The sequence below is a fragment of the Fukomys damarensis genome, unplaced genomic scaffold (assembly GCF_012274545.1).
Source record: "Fukomys damarensis isolate Sample0158 unplaced genomic scaffold, DMR_v1.0_HiC HiC_scaffold_11, whole genome shotgun sequence".
Lineage (NCBI taxonomy): Eukaryota > Metazoa > Chordata > Mammalia > Rodentia > Bathyergidae > Fukomys > Fukomys damarensis.
In genome coordinates, this window is record NW_022900923.1 from 35,417,011 (window position 1) to 35,433,876 (window position 16,866).

Here is a 16,866-nt window from a genome sequence, read left to right on the forward strand (position 1 = left end):
CCCACAATCTTCTTTCCTTGGTATACACCATTCTGCCTTCAACCTGAAGGAGATAAACTTTTTTTAATTCAAAATAAGATTTAATTTATGCAGTATACCTGTATTTCTATTCTTGTCTTGGTTAAGGTAACATCATCCATCCATATGGACTTGAATGAGATTTCATTCTCAAATCAGATTCCATTTCTTTTATGGTTGAAATTATTCCACTGCATGTCTGTTCCACATCTGTTTATCTATTGATCAGTTTATGGGCACTTTGGTTCTTTCCATTCCTTGGCAGTTCTGAGTGATGCTGCAACATGGGAAAGCAGCTGTCTCCAAGACATACTGATTAATTCCCTTTGATTATATTCCAGTAGTGAGAAGGCAAGATCATATGTTAGTTCTTATATTTTTATTTTTTGGGAATCTTAGTACTGCATTGCACAATGTGTATACTAATTTATATTCCAACTGTGTACTAGAGTAAATAACTAACTCATGAGACACATTAAATTGATCTTGGATTTAAAAGTATGCTAATATTTTTCAAAGACATTACGAGAATACACCCCCACACATAAGAACAGTAACAGAATCTAACTACATGAAGTAAGGTATTCAGCATTATGTGATTAGGGTAAATTTCCTAAATTGCTACATTAAATATTCTAAATATAGTATTTTGTTGTAGTAAGCAAATGGTGATGTTATTTCCATCATCTATTTTTTAAGTTTTTACATAAAACACTTAAACTTGTTTTTTTCATTGTAAAATATTTTATTTTAAGTATTTTACATTTTAAAATGTTTTTATTTAAAATGTGTCTATATTTTCCTGAAACTAGGAATATCCTATTTTTTCCTATGACAGTAGACTTTATTGCTGTCAAACACTTTTAAAAATAAAAATCTGAAGGCAAAAAAAACCATAAAATTTGTTCCCACATGCTTAGTCTGTTCTTAAAGAGCTCATGAAATAATAGTGTATTGTTTCTTACTCTCCGGTGAATTCATATGCCAGACCTACTTCATTAACAAGAAGAACTAAGCTAATCATCACCAAAGATGTATCTTGAATAGACTAAATTTTAAACACAACTGTATAATATTGACAGGACATAAGAGACATATTTTTTGTCTTGCACATTCAAAGTAATAATCAGAGCTGAGATATGTATTCTTGAAGCATTTGACAAAATGCTTCTTAGCTGTTTAAATAGCCGGTTTTAGAAAGAAATTAACCTTGAGACTAAACCCAATTGAGAGAATTATATTTATTACTCATCTAACAATTTCATGAAGCAACCCTGGTGTAACAAATGCCATCTTTGGGACCAAAGGTATAATGGAAAGCCAAACAAACATCATCTCTATGGAGAAAGATGAAATTATTAAAATGATTGTAAAGCACATAGAAAGATATCACCTTTAAAAGCTCTGTACAACACCAGTTGCATGATTATGCTGCAGCAGAACACATAAGTAGCACAGGAAATAATAAATTCTTAATGTTGGAGAAAGACCAAAGAGGATGTGGGCTTTATGTACTGAGCCATGAGAATATCAAAGCAGTCAAAGGCTGCACTGGTAAAAGGGCCAAAGCTACTTTGTCAGTTGCCTTCACAATAACCAAATTAATGAAGTATAACAAGTTTTCAAGTAGGAGGCTATGATTAACTTTGCATTTTCGAAATATCAGTCCAATGTAAAAAGTGATTGGAAGATTTCCACTGACTAAAGATAGGCAGATTTGTCCTAATCTGTTGAACACAAAACTGATGCAAAAACTTCAGTTGAAAATAATAAAACTGCAGAGATATTTCTGCAAACTTCATTCTATGTAAATGAACATGGGTTACATGAAACATTAAGGTTCTTTACCTCTTGCCTATTATTTATAAATGTTAATTTCAGATGAGTTAATAGCATAAACAACAAAATATATAAATATAAAAACTAGACAGGAATAAGTCAAGCTCAAGAATCCTTTATAATAAAAAAGAAAATAAGAAATATAATTTATTTAAAATATCACATGCATATTGCCCCTCCACACACAGAGACATTGTCTGACAATATATAGATTTCATGTGAAAATATATCATAAAATTAGAAGAAAAATATCTTCAATTACATAAAAGTATCTGTAAATATAACAAAAATGCAAAATCATATAAGATTAACAATGAAATAGAAAAAAACCTGTGTTATATCAAGTTAACCTACAGAAGTGCACAATCATAAATAATAAATATTTGAAAGAAACCTACATGTAACTAATGATCATGGAAGTATAAAGAAGGGAATTCATCAATATAACACAGCCGTGGCGTGACTATTAGGAGTTTCTGTTACAGTGGTAAAAAGGCTATGTATAGGTTTGCCATGATATATGAAAATAATGTCACATGTTGTATGAACTGTCTTATATCACTAAGGATGTTTTAATGCTGTTGCTAACTTTAAGACTATGATTGAGATAAGTTTCATACACAGAATATTAGGTATGTTGTAGATCTAATCAATATCAATGGTGTCGCTTTCAGACTGGGCCTAATCATTATTCTTGGGACTTCTGTTCGACTACCAGTAAGCCATGCATGGAATTCCCCAGACTTGGAGGAGGTAACCCAAATGTGACGACGGACCCAGCAATGTTTCATACACCCCTCTGTTGCTACGGTTCTGCTGACCTCCACCTGGGTATTGTCGAACAAGGCTCCACTGGGCATTTTGTATGTATTCAAAAGCAGGATAATATACAAATAATTTTGTTTAAATTGTCTCAGTGGCTTTTAAATTATAGAATTGGATTTGTATAATATGTGAACTTTAAAATTGTAAAAGTCTTCTAAGTTAATGACTATGAACATGCAGATATATTCATGACAATGCTGTGTTCAGAAAAAAAAAAAAAAAAAACAACCTTAAAACAGAGGGTACTCTGATTGGCAAATGACCACCTGAATTATCTTTCATTTTATTATATAATATTTATTCAAGTTAGATGCTAGACTTACACTGTTAACTTTAATTTTAAGATACACTTTTTAAAGTCCCTGTATTTTACACAAACACTATGACTAAATATCATGTCTGCCATAAGAAATCTACAAAAAATAAATTTAAAAGGATGTCACAAGTTTTTGAAGATAGTAGAGCCATCTAATAGATTTCTTCAAGCAATTATAGCAGACAGAGAGCTTAGAAATGCAAAAGACTAAAAATTGCAAAATAAGTGCATCATTTCTAACAGGGTATCATTAGTAGTTTTTTTCTAAATTATATGAAATTGATGTAAAGGAATATTTTAAATAACTTCTTAGAGAATGAAGATTAGAAAATAGTGGAGCTGCTTCTTTTGTTCCTTATCATGCCTCTTAGTGTAGGAGATTACTTAGATTGATAAACAAGTAGATATTTTAAAATTGCAAACTTTACAAGTACGGGATTATGCAATTTATATTGCATATTTTCTTTTTAAAATATTTTTCTGTTTTTCAGTTATTCATTCAATAATTGTTTCAAGTTTCTTGTCCTCTGCGTTATATTATTCTAGAAAAAAAAATAAATGGTTACTTTTTATTCAAAATAATCTGGTAGCCTATTTTCAGAAATAAGACATATTAAAAACTTTCTGATGATATAAATAATAAAAAAAAACCCAAAATTGTTTCATTACTTCATCTTAAAATCAAATTTTGACACACAGACTTAAGGGATATTCATGTGAATGGATCGAGCATAAGAAGTTTCCTGAATAACAATATTTCTAAATCAGATATCTATGCTGGTATATATGCTTGTGCAAAAAAATTCAGATATTACTCAATGTAAAATAACATTATATCATAATAAAGCTATGATAGGTTTAATATCTTGTAAATGGAGAACATTTAATTACTGATGTCATCTTAGCAATACAGAACACCATAAAATATCAGTTGCTTACTCTCATGATCAACAGGCTTACTGGGAGAGGAGACTGAACCACAACTGCGCCGTGATAAAAAATATCATGCAAATACATCACTATCCCAGTAAACATGAAGTTTCCAATTTAAAACTATGGTTTATATAATCTTCTCATCATCATAAAAACCAAAATTTCAACAGTTACAAGGGGAGGAATGTTAGCATAAGAAAAATTTACAAGTCTACTGGATAACCAAAATCAATTTTAAATATGAAAACAATATTTCCTACTGTCTGCATTATTTATTCATACTTTAGAAAAATATCTTGGATATATTTCACTTGATTAACCTTGTCTATATTTAGACATACTCATGACATAGTTATTAATTTGATATTATAGTCTTTTACTGGCAGCATTTTAAATCTACATGACTATGACTTCAAATCACTAAATACATTTTCATGATAGTTTTACCTTTTAACTTATGTTAGCAATTTCATTTTAATTTTATGATTCAAATTAGTATTAATGGCAATTTTCTTTCTCTAGCTCAGAATTCTCTTGGGATCCCTACTCTTATTTTAAATCATTTTTTTCTTAGCTGTTTCAGAAGCATCTCACTAAAACACAACCAAACCAGAAAGAAAATGGTCCCTTCTTCAGTTTCTCAAGTACAAAATATTTTACCGAACAATAAATCTGTTGTTTCCACACTTACAAAGATTTCCTGAACTGTCTATCTCTCTCCATACTGATACCACCATAGCCAAAACCTCTCCATTAATTTAGTTAACATTTTGCACAAGAAATTATTACATTTCTCCTTTTATTATAGATCTTCAATGTATCCTAGTGCTCCTTGGTTGAAGTAAAATAACAATAATGCTCAACATGTCATAAATAGGTCAGAATAACGTGGCCCTGCTTTTCTCCTGGGCTATGTCACGTCCCTCTCCTCCCTCTGTTCTTTCTGGAGGAGTGCGTTCTCTGTCCTCCAGCCATATTAACTACAATGTTTGAAAGTCATTTTACTTCCCACCGTTGTTCAAACTTTGATATTGAAAATCTTCACGCATTCAAGTCCCAATCCCTGAAACATGCCTTGCCGATCTCACCCTATACTTTAAGGTTCTTTAAATTCTTTAAGATTCTTGTTTTTTTTTTTATTAAAGATTGCAAAGATACATGATAACAAGAAATGAAGATACTAAATAAAAATTTCAAATATACATACATATGACAGCAAAAAAGGATATGAAATAAACAAGAATTTATATAACGCAGACTAATCAAAATACATTAGTTTGATATGATCTTCAAACATTATGTTCTTTCTCATTTTCTTATATTTTTGAAATAATGTAATTATAAATAAAACAAAGTTACATATTATAGTTGAGAAACTGTCCTCAAAATTTTATGATTTATAAACTCCTTGGTTTTATTAATTGATAAATATCATATACTTGTTATATTTGAAATCCAAAAGCAACTAAAAAATTCACATTTTTAAGATCAGATTTTTCTGTTTCTATTTTATTATGTCTCATACGTATTTTATTATATTCTTATAAGCATAATGATAGAATTTAACACCAATAGGTATGTAATATTCTTTCCAAACAAATGACTATGAATTGTCAAGCATGAAATTTAAAGAAATCATAAGGATGCCAGAGAAACTATCAATATGCCAAATGTGCACACTCCTACCACATTCATGCCCATGTTTCTCATTTAATAGTGCACACATATATGTAAAAACATACCTCCCACACAAATACACAATGCGTTTTTTCTACAAAACAATATATACTTAGGTATAATAAAACAGTGCACTGATGTTTGGAATGTTTGTGTGATTTGAGAAAAACAAATATTATCTTTGAGGGAGTTGGAGAATTTGTAATATGTACCAGATACTAAAATATTAATGATAAATAGGTACAAAGATATATTGATAACATAACAACATTTATCTTAACAAATTTCCAACCAAACAAGCTATAGTGACAGAAAAGGAAGTTTGCAGAAAGCAGAGATGAAAGAATAAAATTACAGATGGATCTTAATACTTTTCATACTACTCATATATACAGATTTCATAAATTCTCAAATAAAAAAGCAAAGAAAATGAGAACCAAAATAACTCATCAATTTGATAGACCAACATAGAGAGACAAGGATTAATGTATTGATAAATTTTAAAAATATGAAATGTGAATCCAGAGATTTAGTTCAATAGTGCTGCACCTGCCTAGCCAGAACAATGTGTAGAGTTTAATCCCCAGCATCAGAGGAAGAAAAAGAAAAAGGAAAAAAAGAAAAGAAGGGAAAAAAGCATATATACTTTCTGACATACTCAATAAATTAAAAATAAATTATTTGTTATCTCTTCCTCTTGAATTGTTCCCTTCACAAGGTTGTACTGAACTTTTTTGTCTCTTTCAATCCTTTTAAATTTGAAACTTACTTTGTCTGTGAATAAGATTGCTACCCACGCTTTTTTTGGGTGGGGGGGAGCTCCTGTTACATGAAGTTTTCTGTCCTTTCACTTTCAGTCTATGGGCTTCTTTTTACACTAGACGTGTCTTGTATACAACATATTATTGGATCTTGCTTCTTAATCCATTCTTCTGGTCTATGTCTCTTGATTGGTGAATTGAGGCCATTAATATTGATGATTATAACCGGTATGTACTAATTTATTATTATCTTTTTTTTTTTTCACCTTCTTCGTTAAAATTCTTGGCCTGCCTATTTGATTTGCTCTGTTGGGCCTCATTGTGTTGGTACCTTTTTGTCTTTTTCTAGGATATTGTTTAGAATTCATTGTAGTGCTGGTTTGGTATTCATAAAGTTTCTCAGGTGTCCTTTATCATGGAAATATCTTATTTCCCCATCCACTTTAAAAGAAAGTTTTGCAGGACACATCAGTCTAGGTTGGAGGTTGTTTTCTTTTAGTGCTTGAAGTATCTCACTCCAGGCTCTCCTTGCCCTAAGGGTTTGTGTCACACTAGTCCATGTTCCTTAATCTCCTTTGTGGTTCTTCCCGGTATTTAATCCTTAAAAACTGAAATGCTTGGCTCTGGGACACAAATCTCTTCTTTTTACCTTCCTTCATTCAGTTTTCGTTATATCCTCGTGTTTGCTTCTCAAGTTAAATAGCTCTTTAGTTTCAAATCAGAAATAACTTCTCTGCAAGCTTTAGATGAGAATGTGTAATAGACATCATATACTTTCTATGTTAAAAAATCTCATTTCAGAGAAATATGCAAATTCTTCAAACTGCTTGTAGTTTCCTGTTTTTCAAAGCGTAGTAACTAGATTTTTCATTAGTTTTCTGCATACTAGAATAAAACAAGCAAAGGAAGCAAACCTAAATATTTCAACATCGATCACTTACACATAGATACATCTCTACGCCCTGTTCATTAGTTGATGTCTAACTATCTGTCACAAATAGAGTCATTTCTACATTTGCACCTTCACAGTCACTACATTAAAATGTGCAAGTACCGGTTAAAAAATGGGAGCTCTTGTTGCTTGAATTTACAGCGCAGCTCGGACATTTCATACCTTGATAAATTTTTGGCAAATGACCCTACTTATTTTCCAGATCTGAAGCACAAGGGAAAGGAACTTTGCAGTCTTAGTGCAGTGAATGCCCAAGTGCTTCTCTTCTTTCCACATTTTTCTTTTTCACTTGCGCCTATTTTCCAATCAAAGAGACAGAATACATTTAAAAACGTATCCAAGATGCAAGACTTGTCAATATTCTTCTATAATTAATTTTACTGGTACACTTCTGACATAATGACCACATTCATACTAGAGAATTTGTACCTGAACATAATGTATTTTAATTCTGTTTTTCCCTTCTCTTCCCTTCCCCTCAGTCCTTCTTCCTCTCTCTACTTACAACACTTTGTCTCTATTGTTTTTCTTTTATTCCGTTTTATTTTTCCCTGTGCCCTTCCCTCTCTTTCCTCTCCCCCTCCGTTGCTGCCCTTCTCATTTGAATATTTTCTTTACTTCCCAATATCTAGCCTACATTTCTTCCTTTCTCTTTGTGTTTCTTGCAGAACAGAAACAACACAATGTTTAAAAAATGTATGTCAGATTTATTTCACTTAAAAACATGTTCTCAAGGTGCAGCCACCTACCTAAAAAATGTCTCAATTTATCCTCATTTATGGCAGCATAGTACTCCATTGTATATTCTAAAACAAACACACATTTTCTTTATCCAGTTGCCCACTGGTGGCCATATGGGCTGTTTCCAAGACTTAGAGATTACAAATTGTGCTGCTATAGATATGGATGTGCATCTATGGCTATGGTATGGTACTTTCACCTCTTTTCAGAAGATGTCTAGAAAGGTAATGGCTGGGTCAAATGGAACTTCTAGTTTTAGTTTTCTGAGGACTCTCCATTCTGATTTCTGTAGTGATTGTGGCAATATTCACTCTCAACAGCAGTGAAGGAGCATTCCTTTTCACATCATGTTAAAAAGCTTTGGCCAGCAAAACAAACCACCAACAGGGTGAAGAGAAAACCCACAGAATGGAAGAGAATTTCACCAGCTCTTTCTCAGACTATCATCTAGGATATGTAAAGAACTCAAAAGTGCACCCTCCATATTTAAAGAACCAATCAAAAAAAAAGGGGCATTTGAAATGAATGGACAAATCACAGAGGAAGAAGTACAAACAGCAAATAAAAATTTGAAAGAAAAATCCTCAACATTATTGATCATTGGAGAAATGCAAATTAAAACAACAGTGAGATTCCATCTCACTCCAGAGAGAGTAGCTATTATTAAGAAATCAATAAATACAAATGCTAGTGAAGCTGTGGGAGGAAAAGGAATATTGTTAATATTCTGATCAAACAGTTCTGAAGTATTTATAGCACAAAATCTAATATGAATATGAGAACCATGCATCGTCTCATCAATACCCATCTTTCACGGTGTTTTCTCTGTGACTTCCCCTTTCTTCATTCAGGCTATACTTCTAGTGTGCCGTGATCACACCAGCCATCACCTTGCGTTGTTTACCTTGTACTTGCTTTTCTCATGCTTGAACATTTTATTTTTGTTTAGTTTAGTTTTGTTTTTGGTTTTTTTTTGACAAATTTTTGCTAAACTGCTCAGGCTGGGCATGAACTGGGGATACCTTTCCTTAGCTTCTCCGAGTGCAGAGATGACTAGCGTGCATTACTGTCCAGGTATGCTTGGACATTTTTGGTGTCATACTTGATTCAAAACAGTGTTTAAATATAAAGCCTTCAGTGAGACTTTCCCTGGTTTCCATGACTTTCCTCTTGCTTTTTCCGCACTCACAACACTTTTCACTAAGCAATATATATCTTTCACGTTCCTCAGTTTTCAACTATCATGCAGAGTTTTAATCTCTTATGTGCTGGTGCAACAAGTGTGAAGTGGCTGTTTGTTAAATAAGCCAATTTCGATCTGTGGCTAACAAATCCTGAAAAAGTACAATGGGTGTACTTACAATTCAGTTTTCCTAGAAAAGAGCCATGGAGCTAACTGCAAAGCACACCTATTAGTCAGAAGCCAGGAACTTCGTACAAGCCCTCCTATGTCTGAAGATTTTAATGAAAAATCATGTAACTTTATCTATTTCTCCATATATACATTGGCACATATATTTATGTGTCTGCATATCTGTGCATACCTGAGCAGTGGGAGACAAAGACTTACAGAAGCACTTTCTTAACATTTTGTTTCCTGTGTGAACTCACCCCAAGTGAAATGTATGTTCAGCTCTTGATTAAAGATTAAACAGAAAGAGAAATGTCAACTGAATGGTGAGTCTAGAATTAAACAGCTAAGATCAAAGTTAATCAAAATGTGTCATTTTATGTGCATACAACATTATGTCCTGGTAATATATGAATTTAGATGAAGCCATAGGAGATTTGAATAGGCTATGTATTGTTTTGAGATTTTTCCCATGGAAACATTTTGGCAATGAGTCTTGGCAAAGAATGTGACTAAGAATTTTAGAGTCTAATGATTCTCTGTTCATTGTTCTTAAGATGATCAAGAGTTTTGAATAATTTAAATGACCAAAATTTCAATTCTTCAGTAACAGTGCCTATGAAATTAAATTTCTGCATGAAATGTAAAGGAAAAAAAGGAAAGCACTGTTTGATCCATTACAGTTTCATTTGTAGGCAGTTTGAAAGAGAGTTAATGATGGAAACTCTCTGCCGAAACCAGTTTTTATAGAATTTATTATGTGTTTTAAATTTCATTTAAATTTGATTTGTGCTTATAAAAATGTATTTAGAATTTTATGATTACTTCATTTTTTACTATTGGGCTTCACAATTTCAAAAAGGATAATATATGAATTTTGTAACTATTTTAAAATCATATAAGGTTATTTCTGCCCAAATATCTTCAATGAAGCAAATTTCAATCTTTTATGTTTCTTTTGAAGTGACATTTTGTATATTTTACAAAATAGCATATTGATGAGCAATCAGTATATTTGTCTTATCAGTTTTTATATCTTTACTGTAATGTTTAAATCTGTGACCTCTGGAAATATTTATAAAGTATTTTAATTGAAACTACCATTAAGATAATTGAAGAAATTACTTTGCTCTAGAAAATCATATTGAACTGTGTCTGGATTTCCAATAATAAATGAGGATCTTATTTCATATGTATTTCCATTCATTTGTTTCCTGCCTTGCCTAATCACTACATGTGTAGAAAAAATTTCAAAACCTCTTCTGTACATTTTTTTTTTTAACCCTTCTATCTACCTCTAAAAACAAATACATGCACCAACACCTGTGTACACAAAAACAAACACTTCAGGCACACATACCTCTTGAAATCATTATGCCATTTGGGTTTGGAACTTTTTTCTCATTTTGAAGGGCTTGAACCTTTTTCTCTCTCTCTCTTTTTTTCCCTTATTTCAGTCCTATTAGCAAAACAAACAACTCTCAATTAGCTGTTCTATAGCTTCTGCCTTCTGGTGTATTTCAGATTGTTCTGGTTTAGATCAGGAATGATCCCCAACAATCTCATGTGCTCAGAGGTTGAGCTTTGGAGCAGTATTTGAATCGTGTGGGTTATTCTATACTGAATGTGCTAAGTGTGCTCTTAAGAGAAGAGGCCAGGTCAGTAAGAGGGGTCCCTGAGATGCAACCCGGAAGGCAACATCTCCTTCCTTTTATTCTCTATTTTCCGGTCTTCGTAACATGAGCAACTTTACTTCTGCCAGCTCCTTTTCCATATCATTTGTGCTTCAGAGCCAGCTAACTAAGGACTCTGACCATGAGCCAAAATAAACCTCTTCTAAGTTGTAGACATGGGTACTGTATCTTAGCAACGAGAAAGTAACTAAGACGCAAATGTTCACAAGAACAAAAATGTCATAGATGCACTGATTGTTTACAGTCAGATTTTTAAAAAGTGTGTAAGAGAAAGGTGCTGGAAAAAATGGAAGCCAAAAATTTAAAAAAATAATTTCTCAGAATTTGTCTTTATATTTGAGTAAAATAAGCATACATCAGAAGACAGTTTAGTCAGTGTTTCACACCGTTTCATTGAATGTGTCCATGCAAAATGGTGGACTGTAATCCATCAAGCCAAAATTGTCAAAGATAGAAGGTAGATATAACTCTAAACCTATTCTGTTCCGCATGTTGAGAGGAAAGATCCTAACAAGCAGTGTAAGACAAATTCTGATGTTCTTCTCTTTTGATGAGACCTCAGAAAAAGATTCGATTTTGATGGATCATGATGGAAATGAGATGCCGTGAAATTTCTGGGCAGATGATCTTTCATAACTCCTCTAAAATGAACTGATGCACACAGTTCCTAAAACTCAAAATGGTAAGAAGATTTTAAGAAGTTGTTTTAATTTAAAAAAATCTTTTTTAGTGGATTATACAAAGTTACTGCTTTATAACAAATGTAGGTGATCTTTTGAACTCAAAATGTTTATCTCAAGTCAGTCAAAGCTGGTTAAGGAATGAAACAAAGCAGATTAACTTACACTGCATTTGCTCTTGACCCAGGGTTATTGTTAAATTTTACTAATGTATTTTAAATGGAGAACATAATGAGTTTACATTAATGTTAGACTTTAAATAAATATATTTTATCATTTAATATTTCAAAACATACTTTTTTTGTTTTACCGTACCAGATTCTAATTGTGACTGTGCATCTCAAACAATAACTTGGTTTAACATTACCTAATGTTATATTTTATGAAATGATCATGATATATTTTACTATGTAGTAATGAGAAGGTAAACACTTTGATTTTGAAAATGAATTTTATATGCATCAAATAAAAGAAGATATGAACTAAGGTCAGGTGTTTGTATAAATAGTAAATATAATTTATATCTGATAAAAATAAACAATATGCTTTTAATATTGATATATATACTACTGATATAATTTTCAAATTTTTTATATCATGGCTTTAAACTTCTTTGTTTCATGCATTCGTGGATAACCAGGCTCAAATGCTTAAAATATGTATTAATTTCTTCAACAAGTATCAAATAATAAGTGCAAACAAGCTTTTTCGAATTTAATTCATGAAAATAGGGATATCTTTGTTTCCTCTAATGTCCACCTCTCTTTCCCCAATTTGAACCTAATTTAGATGAAAAACGAATACAGCATGCTTTTCTTTTAACTGTAATGCAAAAAGCAAATTAAAATGTTTTCATTTATAAAATATAATTTTATATAAATTAGATACTAACTATTATCTTAAACTTACATATATGATCATAAAATGTATAAAAAAGACTACGTTATAACTCAGGTCACTGTAGTTCACAGAAAAGCTTCATGTTAAATAGTAGCAGAACAGCTCATTTCAAAAATTGCTCCCTTTGCCTCGTGTTTGTTTTGCATTAAAGCACATGGACTTATAAAAATCGCTCTTCGCTCATCTTCCTTTTGTCAAAAACAGGTCATTAATGGACCAAGGTTTTCTTCCTTCCCCTCTTTCCACCAGCAAGGGCAAAGATGGCTCCGTTAAGATGCCTCGGGCTGTCCAAGCAGACTGTACAGTTAGCTCTATATTTAATACCTTCTCACACTTTGTCAACCACTAAAGCCACAGCCATAGGTTCCTTCCTTTCTCCTGTCTTCTCACTTGAAAGTTGTATTGTTCTTTATTAAATATATATACATACAGATAGATAGATAGATAGATAGTATATATTAGAGTTCTAAGCTAAGTCTTTGAGAAGCAGTCATTCTCCCGGAATCTCCCATGTACATGTGAAATATATGTCATAGTAGATGTCTGATTATTTTTCTTATTTGTCTGTGTTTTGTAACAGAGCCCCAGATAAGGACACAGAAAGGGAGAGAGAATATTATCCCCTACCCCTGCACTTTCCATTTCAAATAATGAAACAGATTGTTACTTTAATGTAGTAAAAATGATGAAGGAATATTTTTGAATCCGAATTTCATGAATTTCTGTTTTTAAGGCACAAACCAAATAATTTAAACTCTCAAAGTTTGAATTTTCTAGTGAAGAAAATGTGTGATCTATAATAACATAGTCATAAGAATGTAAGTGAGAAGAAATGTGATATAGGGCTAGGAATTTAGCTCAGGGGCACCACAACTGCCTTGCAAGCACAAGGTCCTGAGTTACATTCCTGGTATAAAAAAAAAGAAAAGAAATGTGATATAAACATTAAAACTTACTGTCTCTTATTTAATGAATTGGTATTAAATTAATGTTGACTAGCATTTTATTTTTTTAAAGCATTGTTCAACATTAACTTTGTACCTCCTTGATTCCTAGCATTTGACATGGTTTCTAATGATTATCATATAATCAATAATTTTTGACACATGAAAAAAAAATATATATATTTTGGTACCAGGGATTGAATTCAGGACCCTGTGCTTGCAAGGCAGGTAATGGCAACACTGAGCTAAATCTCCAGCCCTGAAAAATATCTTAAATTACATAAATAACACTTTAAATGTAGATGTAAAGAAAACATTGTAAATATAAATTACATAAAACTAAATCTATCTTTCCCCCCATGTTGAGGAGAATAAATGTCTCTGAGTTCTCCTCTCTCTCTCCCCTAATCCCACTCACTGAGAGGGAAAGAGGGACAGATAGATTATTCTGAGAAGTGACCTTTCAAAGAAACACAATTCAGTAGAAAGAAAAAAATTGTAATGTAGAGACATTTCTCATTTTTTAAGATCTCCAAGTAAAGTAAGCAATATTTGATAACAGGAGGGAAAGCTTATTAAATTTTGCAGTTTGCAAATTATGCCATAACTTTGAATGAGATATTTCCTTTATAAAGCACATTTTAAAGTCACGTACTTATGAATTTTTATATTTATTACATCATCCAATGGTCTATTCAAACAAATTAAACAAGATAGATGCTATTATTATTCTTATACATCAGAGAGAAAGTAATGAAGTTATTCTCCCAAAGTCACTAGCTGATATCAGCTAATCTGTGCCATTTTTGAGTGCTCATTGTCCTAGATTTGAGTCTGTATGTGAACGTGTCGATTAGTGTTTGTGTGCATGGACATAACAGATTGCAGTTGGTGCATTTATTATTGGAATTTATTAACCTATGGGAAACTAGATTGTTTTAAGATTATAATTTAAATCTGCAAATCACATTTCTTTCCCTCATATTCCATTGAACGAGTTAAACTACTAACTTTCTTTGTACCATCAGCTTTGCTTACAAACTAAGGCTAATTAAATTACCATGACATTTTATTTTGATTTATTTTGTTTTTATATTTTTGGTACCAGGGATGGAACTCAGGACCTTGCACTTGTGAGGCAGGTGCGGTGCCACTGAGCTAAATCTCCAGCCCTGAACATGATATTCTTAAGCAATTTTAATACCTCCCAGGATATCCTTTAAGTTTTATCTAGAAATTATTACTAGGTATTTAAAGAAAACTTATAAATATAATGAATCTAAAAATTAACATAATAAATTAAGTGCCCCTACACATTTAATATAATTTATAAACTTTGGTAATCTGATTACATTATGCATGCTAAACTTGCACACATTTCCAATGCTTCCTTGAAATCACAGTGATGGGTAATAATCTGGGTTCCTTTATACTGTATATTATTTTAAAAATTAATCTTCACTAATAAACAGAATAAGTGTGTAGAAGATAAAGTATCACTTTTCTATGATCCTTCTCTGGGTTCAGGTTTTTGAGTTACTTCATCATCTTATTTCTGAAATGGCATTTTCTATTTTGTGTGGGGTTATAAATTCACCTACTTTTCTAGAGCTTTTTATCATTTTGATTGTTCTAAGGTTTCTGAGTTAATTAAATTAATCAGCAGCACAGATATTTATGTTATATGTGCAGGATCGCATTTGGGACTCCACATGTTCATGATTGCTCGTATAAATCGTGTTTCAACTCAGACTTCAACCTTGATTTACATAAATAAGTCTGGACAGAGAGAGTCATATCTTACAGCCATCTCATGTGCTTTGCTTGCCAAGTCAATGAAGAATTTTTTTACCAGAAACATAACAAGCCTTTATTATGGGGAGGATCTGCCAGGCTGTCTGCAAACAAAGGAGGAAAAAAAAAGCAACATGGCAGAGCAGGGAGCTTCTTTTATAGGAGTGGGGTGGGGTTAGCCAGAGTTGAGTGAAGTAGTGTTAAGAGATTGCAAGAGCCTGTGACATCACTAGGAGGGGCTGTGACATCATCAGGAGGGGCTGTGACATCACTAGGAGGGGCTGTGACATCACTAGCGCTAAGTGGTTACTCTTTGAGTGGGAGAAGAGAAATAATGGGAAGGAGCAGCCTGTCCTTTGTTGGGAGAAGCTATATTTTAACATGGGTGCTGCTAGTCCATGTGGCAGCCATCTTATGGCAAGGGAAATCTAACATTCCAGGTTTTTTGTTTTATGGTTATTGGGTGAAAATCTTCTTCTGGAGCTGCTTCAGAAAGCTGACAAAGGGCCGAAGGCTGGGTCTGGTGGGGGCAGCAGTAGGTGGGTTTTTTTTCCCTCTGCCACAGTGGTCAGTAGCCCACCATTACAAGTTCTGTGACTGTTTGGTTGCTAAATGCCCTCAGGTGTTCCTGCAAGAAATTTTGAAAACAGCATAGCAAATAGGGCCCTATCACAATTTAATGGCATATACAAGCCAGTGGGCCCAACAAAGGAAGTAGCCAAGGCATACTCTGGTGAAGCCAGGAATATTCCCCAAGAATTCCATTGTCTTTTTCACTCTTGCATGGGCTGCTGTAATTCTTTAACCTTTGCTTAAACAATCCCTGACTGGTTAAAAAAGTAACAACATTCTTCATCTAGCACCTGGCACGTTACCCCTTGGGCCGCTGTCAGCGTATCAAGGGCATTTCTGTTTTGTATCACAATTGCTACTAGAGAATTTATTTAATCTTGTACTGTATTTAAGGACTAGCTTATTTTATCCACGTCTTCTGAAATCTCTATAGATAGGGCCTGATAGAAATGTGTGGATGTAGAAGGCCCTCTATCTCTGTTGCCATTCCAGTGAAGACCCCCTGTTCCCATTAAGAAGGGGACTAGATGAGGAGCTGCCCTTTTTCTGATTGTTTTCTGTGGGAGAACTTGTTTAGACATCTGGGCTTCTGTATAAATTGTCATGTGTGGGCTAAGGAAGGGTATTTAACAGAAAACATCAGACTGATTGAGGCATAGGAATGCCTCTTGATTACATATGAAGTACAGGCTGTTGGACAGACAGATTGGATGTTCTTGAGAGAAAAACCAGAAGCAAGTAAAATGAGTAAGGTTTCTATCATCTCCCATATATATGAAGTTGGTTAGTTGTGTGGGGAGTTGGGAGACTCATAACAAAGGGTCCTAAAACTGTGGAGAGGTTGTTTTTATCAGAGACTGACACATTA